Source organism: Argiope bruennichi, chromosome X1 (assembly GCF_947563725.1).
Source record: "Argiope bruennichi chromosome X1, qqArgBrue1.1, whole genome shotgun sequence".
Classification (NCBI taxonomy): Eukaryota; Metazoa; Arthropoda; class Arachnida; order Araneae; family Araneidae; genus Argiope; species Argiope bruennichi.
Genome location: NC_079162.1, coordinates 51,321,896 through 51,339,713, shown reverse-complemented (window position 1 = coordinate 51,339,713; position 17,818 = coordinate 51,321,896). Strand labels below are relative to the sequence as shown.

Below are 17,818 nucleotides of genomic sequence, written 5' to 3'. Positions count from 1 at the left end.
AAACCATTAATATATTGTTATGCCGAAACAATCTTGCTCTTAAAAAATCTGTATGTCCTCAAATCAATGCATATTAAGGAAGCATAAAAAAAATCCAGAAACCGCTAATAAACGTACCATACATTAAAAGAGGAACTGGAGGAACATTTATATTTCCCTTAAATTAACACATTTTTTATAATTTCTTTACAGCCACTTACGTTAAAAAGCAAACAAAAACTGATATTTGTTCTATGTTACTTCGCTTAAAAAACGAATACATGACACATCCATAATGGAGAAATCCCACTAATGTAAAGCGATACCAGGCATCGATGCTATCCATGCATTAGATGCTTAAAGCATTTACTTAGAAGCAACTTAAATATACTCGTAAGTAAATGCATGTAAAAATAAATGTACTTATTTGCATAAAAAATTTGAAATTTATTTCTTTTGAAAGTTAGAGGTAATTGAAGGTAAAGGGCGTATTTAGAAAATAGAATAAAATGACAGCTAGCTCATCTGTATACATCTGTCATTCGAGCATTAAAAAATTATTTTAATTAAATATGCTTTAGGAATATTAAACGAGCATTTGGCGTTTTTTTTTTTTATTTCACAAAATTCTTTTAATAATAAAAAAAATGATCAAGAGAACATTTATTTGAAAACTAGAAAATGAAAACCTTTTAATTAAAAACTAAACAAAGTAAGAGCTTCACCCTTTCTGCATTCAAATACAAATTTAGAAATCAGATTCACACCGAACAAACATTTAATCTATCGGTAAAATTAGATTTTCAAATGCTTTGAATAATTGGTGAAAATGCTTTGAGATAATTGTTCAGTGGGGAAAGGTAATCTTACAATAACTTATAAAGGCAATTTGCCTTTCGAAACCCATTCAAATGAGTCGAAGATTTGCCGAGAGATGCAGACTCAAAATTCATTACCAATGCAGTATGCGGATACGATCATTAATTACCCAGAATAAGAAAAAATAATCTATACGTACCTTTTCCTTTCGAACAGAAGGAAATACTAAATCTTTAGAATTATAAATCTTTAAGAAAGGTTCTTTCGCTTATTAACTAGCATTTTTTTTTTTTTTTTTTTTTTTTTTTTGTCGTGAGCTACTATTAGCAATCAATGTGTAATTTTAAATTTTGGCTATGTAATTCGATGATAAGGAGTGTAAAGTGAAAACAAGCTATAATTTTAAACAAACATTGTTTTATATCTGTGCTCATAATTTAAAAAAGAAATAATTATATCGTTCATTTAAGCAAATAATGGCAGTGCAAATACCATAAACTATAGATTTAAAAAAAAAAAAGAAATTTATAAAACAAAGAGAATTCTTTTTAAAAATTTCATATTTAATTACTATTAATTCCCTTGAAATTATTTCATGAATAAAATCAGATCTTCCATATTTCAGAAAAACATCATGAAATATGCAGGTGGCTAAAATTCACTATTTATTTAACATAATGCATCTGATTCCAGAATAAGTAAACTAACAGAAAAAAGGGATGTTTTTCCCCCTCATAATCAATGAGTGAAGATATATAAATCGGCTTGTTTATAAATCAGAACTTAATGTTTATCTTAGAACAAAACATTATTTTCTTTAGGGGAAGGGGAAATCAAATACTAAAAACAAGTTAATTATAAAGCGTAATCTATAACATAAGAAACTAAAGTTATTTGAAGCTTACAAAGCCATATAGTCTTTGAAAGAGTATTATACATTAGTGAAGCCAAAAGACATAAAATAGACGCATTTTCATTCAATCACATTTTTTTTTTTTAAAGTTGGCAAATAGGATAAACGGATTAAATTGTTATGTAAAATTCACGTTGTGACATTAAAAGTTACCTATTTTTAAACTGGTAAAAGGCTCTTCACTGCATTTGATATATAAATCCTTTAAAGTACCAACTCCTCAGTACTTAGAAATATTTTAAGTTTGCAATTATAATGAACTCTTACTGAAATAGTTTAAGTATCACTAATTGCCCACGCGAGGTGTATAAGAAGTTCATTTAGTATGCAGAATATTTTTAAATAAAATAAGTGGATAATTAATTTTATTGAAGACATTTTAATTTTACCGAAAGCAACTTTAAATGGCGGAAAATTTTGAAATAAGTTTTTTTTTTTTTTTTTTTTTTTTTTTTTTTTTTTACTGCTCTTAATAAGAATTAATTATTTTTCTTCGAAAATTACTTAAAGTATTAACTGACAAAAGTGCATGTTTTATTTGAGCTTCTAAAAGTAAACTACTTAATTCATACTTTGAAAATTTTAATCACTCTGTTAGTTCCACTATAGTAATAGGACAAAATTATATTTTTTTCCCTATTCAAATTTTCAAAGGAATTATTTTGTCTTATATGCAAATTAACAAAATAAACAAATAAATGAAACCGTATAAGTAGCTAAGAAAATTACGTTAGCGCTAATGATGAAATATTAATTATATTTCAGTCATTACATTTGATAAACAATTAAGCGAAGTATAATATATGAAATTTTAGTAATCATTATTTGCCTCAAAAAGATATTAATACAGTAGAATTTCCATTATCTGGATTTATTAGGATCACACTGATTCAGCTATCAAATATCTAAATAATAGATGAAAAAAAATTATTTTTTTTTCCTGAAGAAGCGATGAAATTTGCTTATAACATATTAATTTATGGACTATAAAAGTAATATAGGCTGTGCATACATTTTGTATACATACAGACTGTATTAAGGCACGATGCTTAAACATATCAGTTGATTGTTTTATTTTCAAATCAGTTACTTCACTGGCTTTATTCGTTTTCATTTGAGAATATTTTGCAGATTTTTTTTTTTTTTTTTTTCTCAAAGCCAGCCGGATAGCTGGAGTTCGGATGAATGGAATTAACTACCACATGAAACATTAAAGAAAAACCTTGCCCCAGGGAATGGTGCATATTTGCATATTTTACAATTTCACCCAACATTAATTTTTAATAAATCAGAAATAAATTAATAATATGATTTACTTATGATCTATTTCATAGAGAAAAAAAATTTAATTTTGAAATTTTAGTCAAATAATTGAATCCGTTTAATTTATTAATTTTACTACAATATTTAAGATCTAAATGAATTTTTAAATTATTTTTTTTACTACATTCCTTACACTTATTCATATGAATTCAAGTAATTCCTGCTGAAAGTTTTTAAAAATCGAGCATAGTAGAATTAAACCTGATTAAATACCGAATTCCTGATAGCGCAAAAGCAAATGTAATTTTTAAATATATTATATATATATATATATATATATATATAATGAAAAGGATGTTACCTGAAAGTTTAGAAAAAAATAAATTCCTGCTGAAAGAATTAAATTCCTGCATAGTCGAATTAAACCTGATTAAATACCGAATTCCTGATAGCACAAAAGTAAATGTAATAATTTTCAAATATATATAAAAAAATGAAAAGGATGTTACCTGAAAGTTAAGAAAAAAATAAATTCCTGCTGAAAGAATTTAATTCCTGCATAGTCGAATTAAACCTGATTAAATACCGAATTCCTGATAGCACAAAAGTAAATGTAATAATTTTCAAATATATATAAAAAAATGAAAAGGATGTTACCTGAAAGTTTAGAAAAGAAAAATAAATAAAATATACCTATACAGGAAACTCTGACTCTCATTTACGTAAGTCATAAATTTTAAGCAAGAATTTCCTGTTCTTTGAACTGTTAGGACACGAAATTTATTTTTTTTTAAAGCCAGGCGTTTTTACTATCGAGTCACAAGACAGTAAGGTTTCACAAGTCACTTGAATTATTGCATGATCGCTTATTTAGTACCAATAAATGGACATGCAAGATGGTTTTTAGAACGCTTGACTGGTTATTTGCTTCACTTCGATTACGCGATTCGGTTGGACGAGTCATCTGGTACTAAAAACAGACGGATGATATATATAGAAGATATTTAATCTCGATCTTTCGCATTTTTTCTTTAATCCGGAAACATATCACTGATTATCCGTAGTTTTTAAGAAACTTATCCGTACACACACACACACACACACACACACACACAAAAAAAAAAAAAAAAAAAAAAAAGATAAAAGTCAATAATAATGCCCAACAGCATTTATTTTTAAAAATTTAATTAAAAAAAATTACGCAAGATTTAAAATAAAGAATTTTGAATGGATATTAAAATATATACAAAAAAAAAAAAGAATTTCGATCTAAATCTAGATGAAACAGAAGTGGCAAGCAAATCATCAAAAAGGATATTAAGTAAAAAACAAAAAATGTAGTATGGTTATTTACTCTTAAAATTATACGCAATACCTGAACAAATATTCTTCGATATGAACTCGCAGAATAAAAATCAAAATGAAAAAAAAAGTTTTGTTTTTAATGAAATTTAGAATACAGTCCAACATTTTGGGTGTGTCTGTAAAGCTTTGCCCATGTTATCTTTTAAACAGGATAACTAGAGTAATTTTGTTTGGAATTTAACTGGATTAGAATATGTTATTAGAAACGTAAAAAGAAGAGTTCTTAAATAACTCAGCTCAAAAAGGGTGGAAATGAGGGGGGTGGGGGATGAAATTTTCATTTTGCTATAACTTTCTTAATATTGAAGATAGGAAAATGAATCCAATTAGCCAAATTAGCGCCTTATTAAGACGAACAACTTTTGTGTTTTAAGTTTTTTGATAACTGCAATATCTTAGACGTTATCACGCCCTAATTTTGACTGTTTCTAAAATCAAAAATTTATATTGCCAGATAGTAACTTAAATGTAAAGGAATCTACCTTTGCCTTCCAGCTTGCCTTGGAATTTTTAATAGTAAAATTAAAAATTTCTTTTCAAGCAACATGATGCAAAATATTTGGATAAATTAAGCTAGTTCTTAGAAAAATAAAGCAATCTCTTTGGAATAATTTTGCTTTTTAGTACATCAAACAATCGATCCAAATTTTTTGTAAAAATTAATCCTAGCAACTTGTAGCATAATCAATACAAGAATACATCAAGTCCCAATCTAAGTCAAAATGAAGAATGAAAAACCTGGTGAGACTGAATTTCAAAGGTCAGGTTATTTACAATTTTCCATCTAGTTTTTGTAATGTGACAAACATTTTAAATATACAAAATACTATCTACTATTGCAACAAAGGAACGATTGGGTTAGTAGTTAATTTGGCAAGAAGGGACTAGCGACGAGAATGGGTTAATTTGAATTCTTCAAGTAGTTTCACGGGTTGTTTTTACACCCAAGTGAAAACCGCAAACAAAGGATCGCGATAATGATCTCAATCAGCGAATAAGAAAATAAGATCCCGGATCTAAACTAGCGAAATAACGTCTAGAACAGATCATTATGTGAAGTGACACTCTCTTTTCTAAATCTAAATAAAGAATACTTACCAATTTAGCCGAAAACCTTGATTCCAGAATAAGACTGCAAATGCGTAAATTATTTTAAATTGTGGCAATTGAAAGAAAATGTCAATGCAAAAAAAAATGTGTGTTGTGTGGAATTGAACTGGTAGGTCCAAGATCTAATGGAAACACCTACTGAAATCCGGCACCAACAGACTGTGACTAAATACAGGAAACTTAGGGACTAACAGAGTATTTATGGCCTTCCTTAAAAATAAAAACCAATGGCAATTTTAGGGCTTTTTATTTCACCTGATGGGAGTACAAAGGATGGATTAAATGAAGGTATATATTATGGCGCCTCAAAAGTACAGCGCATTTTTTTTTTTTTATTTACCCAAACTGAAAAAAACACTGCAAGAAAGTTGATGTTTATAGAAGTGTCCTCTATTATTCATTGGGGTTCATTTGTTGGATTCGATGGTAAACTAGGTGAAAATCGCAAAAAAAAAAAAAAAAAAAAAAAAAAAAAAAAACCAGTTTTGTCTGCCATTAGGCCTAATACGTATTCCAAATTTTAAGAATTGAAAATAAATATTATCCTTAACAGATCATTATAAATAACTATTGCAAAACTTCAGTGCGATATTCAAAGGACCAGTCTATTCTCCAACGAGAGGGGAGTGTTATCGTATCTTGAATAAAAAGTCATGAACTACTTACTACCTTTAGACTAATAATACAATGGTATAAGTTTATTCTAATGAATTATTTTATCATTTTAGCGATTTATTATAGTAATTTCCTACATCAAAATACTTAAAATTAAAAAAAAAAATATTTGAAGAACGGAACTGCATTTAATAATATTACAGATTACTATATTGCAATAAGCCCTTTTGATTAACCATATACAGATTTTTTCTTTTTTTCGAATTTTCATCATAAAACATAAAACAAAAAGTATTGGATAAACTGAAATATTTTACACATTTTATTACAAAAGGTAGAGAGAGAAATAATCATGCTTTTCTTCATTTTAAAAGATTACCTTAGTTTGTTTTGTTTTAGGGAAACGCTCAACTTTTAATTTCGTCTATCTTTTTTGTTAATTTTAATTTTCACGACCTTTAAATTTGGATCTCCCTTATGATTCCAGGCGGCGTATGTTCGAAGACCGGAGACGTTATAAAAATATATATTTAATTCTAAACTGAATAGCAAGGAATCGTAATAACGCAAATGACTTACTAACGAGCGATTAGATAACGGGGTTTCAATGTAGTTCATTTTTCACACACAGTTTATAAAATTAAAATTCCAATTTATATTGCAGCTAAGATTATCGAAATTTTAAAGTGTAAAATAAGCTAAACAATTATTTGTTTGAGCTAAAATATAAAACAAATTTAAGCCCCCCCCCCAAAGAAAAGTGGTCTATATTAAATTTAAATGTTTTCAATAGAAGCGTTCTCTTGATGTTCAGGCATATTCTGGCATGTACAGGAAATCTTTATGGCAGAAAAAGTAAAAATAAACACTTACCTTTCCGGGATTTCGGATCCTCAGTTCAAGACTTCGATTGGACCAGCTAAAGGGAAGGAAAAAAAACGAAGAAAGCATATCAGATCGGGAATGCGATAACTAAAAAACAATTATTTGATTCTATAATTATTACTCACCAAACAATAATTTGAATGCACACCTCTTTTACGTAATCTATACTGAAATTCGAAAATAAATAGAATAACTACTCTTAATACTACCATGCTTAATTGTGTTGTTCCAGCTACTATCATTCATGCTGTCTGAAAAAAACATATAAATAACCTAAGAGAAACTTACCATAGTCTAAAAATTCTTCAACGAATTCTCAACATTACTTTTCAAGTTTCGCCGTAGAACAAAACAAAACATAGAAATAAACAAGAACTTTTAAAACTGCATGCCTGGTTTTGTTTTCAAAATTTCCAAACTTAATTTAACATTTGCATGACTAATATCTCACGTCTGAAAAGCATTATAATATATATTCAGCAGGTAGAAAGAATAAATAGTAAAAAAAAAAAGAAGAAAGAAAGATATTTTGAAGATTAATAGAATTTTAAATTCTATTAGAAAGAACGAATCGAATAATAGAATTCATGGAATTCTAAATTCTATTAGAAAGAATGAGTTTTCTATTTTTTCTAAATCAATTAATGTATTAATGCATCTATTAATCAATTAAAGTATTTCTTCTAAATCTATTAACTGCCAAGTTTAAAATATATTTCTGATAATAACAAAAATATTTTAATGTTAAAATTCTTAATGATATTAACAATTTAACACAGTAAAGGTGCTCTAATGAATAACAAAAATTAATTTCAATAAATCCAATTTCAGTACGCTGGCCTTTTTTCGCTTCCAATAATAAATTAATAGTCTTTTTCCAATTAGCTTGACAGAAATTTAAAAAATATCTGCTTACATACTGAACCATATGAAATATAAAAAGAGCAATGGAAAAAAAAAACCTTCTTTTTCAGACTGCTGAAAAAATTATATTTCTGATATAAATTGCAACATCAAACACATACGACAGAATAACCTTATACACATCTGAAAACTTGAATAATAAAATTTGCATCTAGCCGCAATGATTTACGAACTTTTCATGCTTCACATATGAACACAGATAGTTAACATGCACAATACATGCATACAGACATAAAAAATATTTGTAAAACATTTTACACTAATAAGAACATAAAAGAAACGATTAGTAAGTACAAATATAAAATTATTCTTCCGTTTGCAATTAGTTTATAGCGAATGAAAAAAAAAATCCTAAATACAAAAAAATTATACTTACATCCAAAGGATATAAACATACCCAAATGTTAATTATTATAATATATATTTTTTTAAGATTTCCCACAAAAATATTTTTAACAAAAATTATCATTAATGAAAATCAAACTTTTACTCTATTTTAATTCAGAATTAAATACTTTTTTCATTTATAATTTAATAATTTTTTCTTTTAATTCATATTTTTTTCATTTAGCATTTTTGTAATGTTGCAAATTAATAAAACGATTATATATATCTTAAACCCTCTCTCGCTCACAAAATATACTTTGGACTCCATATTTTCCCTCACAAAAAGAATTATTTTAGTGCGATAAAAAAAAAATAACTCCTCTATTTTTCAACTTGACACGATACCCTAAAATTGAATCAGGATATAAAACCATCCTCACAAACGACATTTCAGTACGGGTCTTACTTACAAAAAGAATTCTTTATTTTTTATACGCGCACCTCCCCATAAAACAATCCAACAAGCTCAACAACACTAAGCTTGTTGTGTTCCCTAAAATGTGCAATCAATTTGGATAATAACGAACATGATGAGCAGGAACAGTTCTTCCGATGATGTATAGCGGAACACACTGTTTATTAACCTAGCGTAAAGGCAGACATCCACTTCGTCACGACTTGCAGCGTGACCCTGCTCAGTCCCTTGCAAAGGCCCCTTTTCTGGTTCTAATATATGAGATGGCAGAAGATTCATAAAATAATGAGCCACTCTCAACTATTCCCCACCCCGAGCTCGTTGCTCGTTTGAACATCTGCCCTTGTGTGAGAAGTCGGCCGTATTCATTTGGTTGTCGCACTTTTTTTTTTTAACTCCAACAATTATTTTTTTTTCTTTTATCTAATCCCCTCCGTTACTAAAGGGACTCTTTGACAAAGGCAGATGTGCCAACCTGAAAAGTTCATATACCGGTAGAGTTTTACGATTAAGTTAAAAACATCTTAGACGATAAAACTCTTGCAGAAATCCTGATAAATACTTGTTGATACAATTCTTTATTTCATCTAACAGGTTACGATGCAAATGCGATATATTAGAATGTTTTCAAATAATATAGATGGGTGTCATCATTTAACACAAATAAAAATTATTATCAAGACATTAGAATAACGTATTTTAGTAACGAAGAATGCTGTTCGAGGATTCTTCCAAAGGTGTAAAAAATATTTCTTTATATTTTCATCTACCAAAAATAAAGGCATAGCAATTATAGTCCTTTTAGCACGCTGAAATATTTTTAATTGCATGCATATACCTATTAAGTAGATCAAACATGTTATCGGGCAAAGAATTTTTTTGAAATATTCAAACATGCATTCTTGTTTAAAAGAATTGAAAGAAATCGCATTAAAATATTGTCGATGAACAGACGCTTTAAATGTTTAAAACAAATGCAAAACAAAATAATCATTTCTAAAAAAACACAAAAGAAATGTGCAAATTAACTACATTAGCAAATGATAATAAATACACTTTTCTTTTCACAAGAATAACTGGTATAAAAAAAACCCTATTAAAAACCTAACTAACCTATAAACACCTATTGCAAGTTAAAGCTTCTTTTTCCTTTGTAACAGAAAATAATATATATTTATTCTTTTTTATTGTTGTTGTTGTTAAATATATCATCACGGAGTTGGTGAATGGAAATACATTCAGAATTATGGAGAAAGGTGGTATAAGCATTACATAATTTTTTTCTCCATGTCATTTCTAAGTAATTCGAAACTACATTAAAATGTGTCCTTTAATCTACTTTTTTGACAAACAAATGTCACTTTCAGGCAGGAACGCACCCCATTTTCTAATTTATAAGAAGGTATACCACGCGCATCCCCTTTCATAAGGTAGTCTAGTCTATTTTGCATATACAAATTTCTTCTTTTTCATTTCAACTGAACAACCGTTAGTCTCAGGAAAGCAACAGACTTCGAGCATATGGTTATTCGCTTTTTCATCTGTTTATTTCAATTCTTTTTTTTTTCCCTTATTTCTTTTTTCATTGTCTTCTGAGAGAAAAAAAGTCCGCTTTGTTAATGGAATAAAATAACAGTTAAACATTTATATTCGCTGTAATCTTGCGTAAGCTAGTCAGCATGTAAACAACAAAATTAGAGCTACCCTTTCGAATAATCTAACTAAACATACACGAAATTATTTTCGCTCAGTATATGAAAAATATCTCCTCAGAGAAAAGCGAATTCAATATTTAACGAGAAGATGCGATTTACTCAGTATATTTGACGAGCGACGGAGTAAATCCAAAACAAACTACCCATTTTTTTTTTATTAGTCTTACAAAGTATTGCTTTTGGCGTACTGATATCGTCAATAAATATTTGTCGATTATTATCATGTTTTACGTGATGCTCGTAATTTAATACATTGTGGAGAAATGCATAATGAGCAAGGGTTGAAAGAACACATTCTATCGTATTCATTAGAAAAGAGTTTGATTTGGAAGAAATCTAAAATATTCGGGTTTGTATATTTCGATGTTATTCTAGCTCGGAAGTTTCTACAACAAAGCATTCGAAGTTACTGTTCGTTTCAGTATTCCGAGACGACCACTTTTCGACGATTCTATCTCATTAAGGGGAGAGACGCGGAAGGATGAGAGCATTTCCGGAATTCTTCGTCATTCTTGACCTTGATTTTCGCCCTATTAGATACTTTTTTTTTTTTTTTTTTTTTACGTGTACGTGAATATCGTGTCGTTTCTGTCCGTATTATTTTAATTCAGTCAGCGAGTAATCCAAGTTTATTTTATTATTAAATGTAAATATCCCCTCCTTTCATTTTTTCTCTCATCCCTATGTTGACGAATTAAACCCATCCTAACGCATGCGCAAAAGAGCGGAGGGTTTTAGAATCCGTTGTCAAGCAATTCATTATTTAAAGTCGCAAGAGAGATTTTTAAAGGGATGGATACTTTCAAAAATGACACAAAACCAATTGAAAAAACCATACAGGCCATAGATTCTAATTTTTATTTATCATTTCATTTATTATTATTATTTTGAAAAAAGTTAGATGAAACCGCAGTCTATGAGATATTTTCAGACTCGATTTCAGAAGAGACCTTTCAACATTACCATAGTCTCTGAAAGACGTTTAAAACTTAAAAACCAACTAAAATGTAAGTTTTACCAAAAATTTAATGTTGTTCCCCTTATATTTTCTTCCCTTCAACAGGTTAAAAAGTCAGGAACCAAAAATGCGCCAATAGATAAATTTAAATAATGTTATAATGTTGGTAACTGATAAAATATAATTAGTTTTTGACACTTGGCAGGCACTAAATACACATATACAGTTCAAAAATTTGTAGTCTAGTTGCTTTTAGAATTAAAAAAGACACATTAAAAACAAAGAATGCAAAAAACAAAAGGAAATAAGGATATGCGTGTCATATTACTATCACAATGAAACTCTGCACATAATTTTACGGCATTAAATTTATATGTAAACTTTTATTGTAAAGGTACACTTTTATTTTACTCACTTTCGAAATTTAAAATATGTTAGTTAAACACTGAAATATTAGAGCATTTCCCCGATATTTCATTACATAAATTGCAATTAATTCAATCCAATCTCAGCAGAAAATCTCTGAAACTTATCATTTTACTCAATTCCATTATTTGTAACATAACAAACAAAAGCCATGAAGAGTAAATTACAATTCCCCTAAACCCGATTGTGCAATTGATTAAACTGCACATTTCATTAACTTAAGCAATTAATTAAAAGCTTTCGCATAATAATTAGCATGAAGAACTATTTTCAAGTACTTTTTCAATGAACAATTATGAGCAGTAAATGCTGGCACAGAGAGCAATTTAGAAATGAACCATTCTTACAAGAAATGCCAAAGCGTTCGAGACAATTAGCGCTAAGTAAAAAGCACTTCAACTTCCTGTACACCCCAGGCAGACATTAAGCCACTCAGCAGTTCGTTGGAAAATATAAAAGTACAGACGATTAATAGCATAATTAATTCCCAAATGAAAACCCTGAAAGGGTACAACAATCACCAAAAAGTTTCTTTCCTTAAATAGCGTAACCCCTTAAGACAAAAATCTCCATCTATGGCATTAAACCAGGGCAATTTAAACAGATTTTGTGCTCTTAATATACGCGTCTTTGCATTTTTGTAGTTAACCTAGGGATATAATACTGCTATCTAATATGCTTTGACCTCAAGCACAGTTGGCAGATTCTACAGCGTGAGCATCACTTCAGGGAATTGGGAATTGCGCCTGCATCAGCTAAATTTCATATCCGGCAATGTATTATAGGGTAAAATAACAGAACTGATATTTTTGCTTGCAAATGTGAAGTTTTAGACGTGAAGCCACTAGCAAAATGCGTTAAGTAACTTTAAAACAAAAGAGAAGTTTTGAATATGAAAAGGATTGTGATATTAATGTTTTCGGAAAATCTAAAGACATATGCCAAGTTTCTTATTCCAAGATTTCTAACTCGTTGCAAACGAGAATGTGGTATCTACTCTATTGTTTTTTTTTTATTTCTTATTTCTATTTTACGAACAACCTATAGAATTTAGAAGCTCTTTAAAAATGCTATGGCAAACTGTTAAAACCCTTTTAGTCTTGAAATTTTACATATTTCCCAAGGCTTGGTAAACAAAGATTAAAAAGGTGCATTTGAAGAAAATGCAGAAAATATAAAATAAAAGATCATTTAATTAATGTTATGTTAGTTTTAATTAGTTATTGCTAAAGTCGATTAATGTTAATTTTTTCTAGACATGTAATGTTTGATGTTAGATGACAAGCATGATTATTTTTGTCATGTGATTATGACATCACAGAAAAGCCATATTACATGTTGTTAAAAAGCAAGTAGGTCTTCGTCTTGAAAATACATGACAAAAAGTAAATTAGCTCTATTAAACGCAGTGGGGAAGATAAGTATATAAGACATTAAAATAAAATAGAAATTTTAAATTGTTTGGGAACATTCTATGTATTGTCTGTATTCTATACATAATCAATAAAAATATTCTTATTAGAAAATTTTATTTTTCATTTTCATGAAGTTTAGAACTGAAAACAATTGAAAAAAAAATGAACATTAGTGTATATTACGCATAAGCGCTGAATCCAATTCTGTACAGTCTATTGAACTAAATAAAGATCGAATGGAGAAAAAACCCCCCTCTTTTAACAGGTGGCGGGCATTTATAAACCCCGAATCACCACAGAAGGAAAACTTCAATGTAATAGGAAGAACAGAATAAAAAAAAAAGTTTAAATGCTTTAGTAAGATAAGACCTTCTATGCAAATAAAAGTCTGCTATAGCAGCTAAAACTATTTGTATAAAAGATTTCTTTTCCCTCTAGAAACTTTTTAATCAGTTACGTCTTTATAAATCCTTTTAAACTCATGTATTCTTAACAAAAGAGGCAAAAAAGGGTTCATTTTTTTTAACTAATGTACACACGAAATTAAATGAAAGCTAACTAAATAGTTTCTCGGTTGCTAATCAATTGTATTAGAAGATAAAACACACGACTGCACTTAAATATAATAAATTTTACTTATTCATTACGTTACAAAATATGTCTTTCTTCACTTACAAAACAGTTAAAATGAATTATAATATCAAAACTAAATTTTCAAAAAGATCGATATTCAAAAAATATTCTCCTCCCTTTCAGAAAAAAACCGCATTTTAACTCAAAATAGAAATTTCAACAAATTTTCTTTAATGTATTGGTGATAATAACATTGCTTTAAAACAGTTTAAAATCTCTTTTTATTGCAGTCTAATAAAAAAGATCAATATAAGTTCACATTTAACTCATCAATTATTCATTTCGTGATACCCCTTTTAAAAGGAATACAAAATAAACATACATGGAATCTTAATTTTATTCAAGAGCATCAGATATGAGAAAAAGTAAAGAATAAATAAAAATTACTTAAGAAGTCTATGGTTGAAAAATGCTTTGTAGCTTTAAATATGGTTAAGAGACTTAGCATCTTTTCTGCTCAAACTCTTCGTCCATTTTTATTTTATTTCGTTTCGGGAATAGCTAAACTAGCCAAAAACAAGCCACATACCACATGAATTTAATAAAGTTGAAAATTTCCCATACAGAAAAAAAAAAACTAATATTAAGTTAAATTACTTCAAAAGATCAACTGACATATTCAAAAAAAAAAAAAACTTATAAGTAAAGACAAACGCATTTTTATCCAATAGGTTTCAGGTTGCTAATGTAATTTTTAGATACCGTACTCATAGCGTAAATTTCAAACCGATAGTTTCAAAAATCTGTGATACACAGAAAAATCTAACGAAATGGAAAAATACAAATAAGTCTAACACGGATAAACAATGATCTCTAAAAACTATCGATAAAATATTTGCGTTCATCAAGATATAATAATTCAAATAGTAAACAGGATGTATACAGAAAGGAACTAAAACAACAGAAAGAAAGTCAAATTCAAATGGATTCTAAAACGAAAAAATTATTATTATTTTTTTATTTTAAACAAAGCCAAATATTAAACAATTTGTATTGAATTATATTACGGCAATTTTTTTCCTCTTCTCACGTGTAATGCGAAACAACAAGTAAGCAGTTGAATAGCATTTGTTGCGAAATTAAGAACTAAAACCTTTCTTTTATTCAGCACGCAAAATAATAAACGAAACTTTTGTATTCAGATGCATCATTAAAAAAAATTTGTATTCAGAAAAAAATTCATGAAATGATGGAAATAATCTGTAGAACAATTTAACAAAAAAAATTAAGTATTCTTTGATTCCTTTTAAATTATTACTTCTAAATAGATAATGAAACATAACGAACTCTTAGTGGAAATACAAAATAATAATAAATTTTTAAGAATATTGGCTTAAAAAATTTTTAAGTAAAATCTTAACTGATTGTATAAATATATAAAATCTTATCAACAGTAAAAGAAATTTGTCATAAATTTGACAGTTCTAGATCTAAAAGAGACAGAATAATTTTAGATTGACATGCACTTTTTCAAATCAATCTTGTCTTCTAAGAATTCCAAACAAAACCACTAACTTCATATTCCCAAGGCAGATTCAACAAAACACTAAAAAGGATACATCAGTGTGTTCCCTTTGATCTGGGGATTAAATAAACACACACACATTGAAAGCAGCCACATAACTCAGTTATTTTTCTGAAGAAAAACAAAACTGAAAAAGAAGAACCCTGTCTCCATACATTGAGCTGTTTCCATCGGAAATTCGGATCTGTTCTACAGCATTAACTGAAACTTGATATTAATCGAATTAAGATTGTGACTCACCATATCCTACCCATTCCTCCTCTCAAAGGAATATCAGTAGGTACAAAACAATATTTAGGCAAGATTCTTGCGGATTTTGGTTTTGATAAATTTCTTTAAGAATAATATTTTGTTGTGAGAGATGAATAAAATATTTTACTTTTACCCTCTTATTCCTTCATGAATAAATAAATTTATTTTGCTTGGATGTCACTCGTTCCTTTCGACAACGTATATGCTACACTTGATTTCAGAATGGAATATTCTAATAAAGAAGGTATGAAGAATAAATAAAACAGATCATATTTTTGTGGTCACAAAGAATACCGTATTCACAATTCTATTCGAATTCAAAATAATTCGAAGGGGAAAAAAACCCATCTGCAAACGAAAATAGCTTGTGTGGAATTGAATTATTAATTTCATAATCAAAGACATAAGAAATTATGTAAACTTAAATCAAATATTTATAATGGTTGTAATAAGAAAATTTCTTTTACTGATGCCAATTTTTAGTTCTTAAATCTGACAAAAAAAAAGAAAAATTTTAAATATTTATATCAGTAAATGTCATAATCCAAAGGATAATATAATGAAATGCAAAATTATGTGAAATGCACATTACATTTCTTAAGCCGGAATAAAGTCCAAAATATTTATTGATAAGCTAGCTTTATGAAAATAACTTCAGAATTTATAACACGCTCGTAATAACTGCTAACTTAGCGTAATCAAATTCATATAACTTACTATTTCACATGAGTATTTCTATTTCTGTCTCAATTAATTACTGAATTTCTAGTACATAGAGTAAGCATATGAACGCAGTGTACTAAAAAAGTATTTAATTTTTTCCCCTTTGATTTAAAAAAAAAATACAAAATTTGTCATATTTAGCACCGGATTTCATTTCTTTGTTTAATTTTCTTTGTTATTTTTTGTTCATATTATTCTCTATTCATTTTATTTTTTTTTAAATAAACAAGTTTGAGTATTTGTCAATCAACTTCGTTTCATTAATGCCTGACGGCTGGTTTCAAAATTTAGCTCCAAATAGTTTTATTTTTCTTTCTGGATAACATTTACTTTTATCTTAATAAGAAAAAAAAAAAAGACATATAAATAGCATGTTTTAAGCAGAAAATCGCGGAAATATTGAAATGAAACTATAAGAAAAAATAATACATTCAAAGAAAAAAACATTTAGAAGAGGGCATTTACTTGTATAATTTGAATTACAACTTATATAAAACTATATATGTTTCGCATTATCTTTAATAATAGTTTTTTTTTGTTTGTTTATTCAGAATTTATAATAAAGTTTAAAGATTTTTATTTCATACTGAGTATTCTTGTTAAAGGTGTGAGGATCAAAATATAAACAAATAACGATAAAATAATTATCCGAATAATTCCTGGCTTATACTACATGTGACTACATACGAAATTGTTGACAAAAATATATATCCGAAGTTCACATCAGAACTTAGATATACAAATTTAGTAATGGGAATAATTCATAATTAAGTAATGGGAAAATGTCACAGGACAATGCACTAAAAAAATATACCCGAATAAGTATAATAATGATGTAATATAAACTCCAACAGAATCGATCTATCCAAATAAACACTTCTAAATGTTTCCAAATTCACAATGAAACGACTTTTAAAAACCAAACAAAAAAGTTAGAAATTAAAGAAAGAAAACTTACTTTCACTTTTATAACACATTATGATATTATCAGGGTGTGATAAAACACCCAAAATACAGCTTCAGTCTCGCACACGAAACGCGTTCACTTGGTAAGCAAATATTGAAAAAGGGGCACACCTCCGACTGAGTGACGCGATGAAGCTTACCGTTCCTTTGTCAACAGGTCCTTTAACTTATAAAGACTTCTACCAACATGCCACTATCTACGACCCTTTTCCAACACAGTACTAAGTTATCCTCTTGCCTTGCTGAAGGCAATTGAGCTACTACGGGAGCTTACACCACTTCATACATCTCCAAGTCGAACCCAAACTTTTTCATCAAGTCTCATTGGTTCCTCAAGACCAGGAGCAATCCACTCGCGGACGGGTGGGAAAGGGGATGTGCTTTTTTATTTATTTATTTTTTCGCTCGCAATGCCTCATACAAGAGAGAGGGCTCACCTTCACCTATGAACTCACCGTCGAGGAAAAAACAAGTCACCCCAGCCCCCCCGGTCGCTTTTTTGGGCCAGAAGAAAAAGCCTGGGTGGTATC

At 28.5% G+C, this 17,818-nt stretch overlaps 1 protein-coding gene across 11 annotated transcripts in view; it reads right to left on the bottom strand.

Moving 5' to 3' along the window:
* The window catches only part of LOC129958602 (toll-like receptor 6), a 302,856-nt gene that overhangs the window by 259,538 nt on the left and 25,500 nt on the right, over positions 1 to 17,818 (bottom strand). For 3 of the 11 annotated variants that reach the window (XM_056071195.1, XM_056071192.1, XM_056071200.1), the window contains exon 2: positions 6,938 to 6,983. The exons of 5 other annotated variants lie outside the window; for them this stretch is intronic. The gene's annotated coding sequence lies outside the window, so the exon portion shown is untranslated. Of the gene's footprint in view, positions 1 to 6,937; positions 6,984 to 17,280; positions 17,512 to 17,818 lie in introns of those variants that run through there. 3 more of the 11 variants (XM_056071197.1, XM_056071196.1, XM_056071194.1) reach the window with 2 other exon arrangements.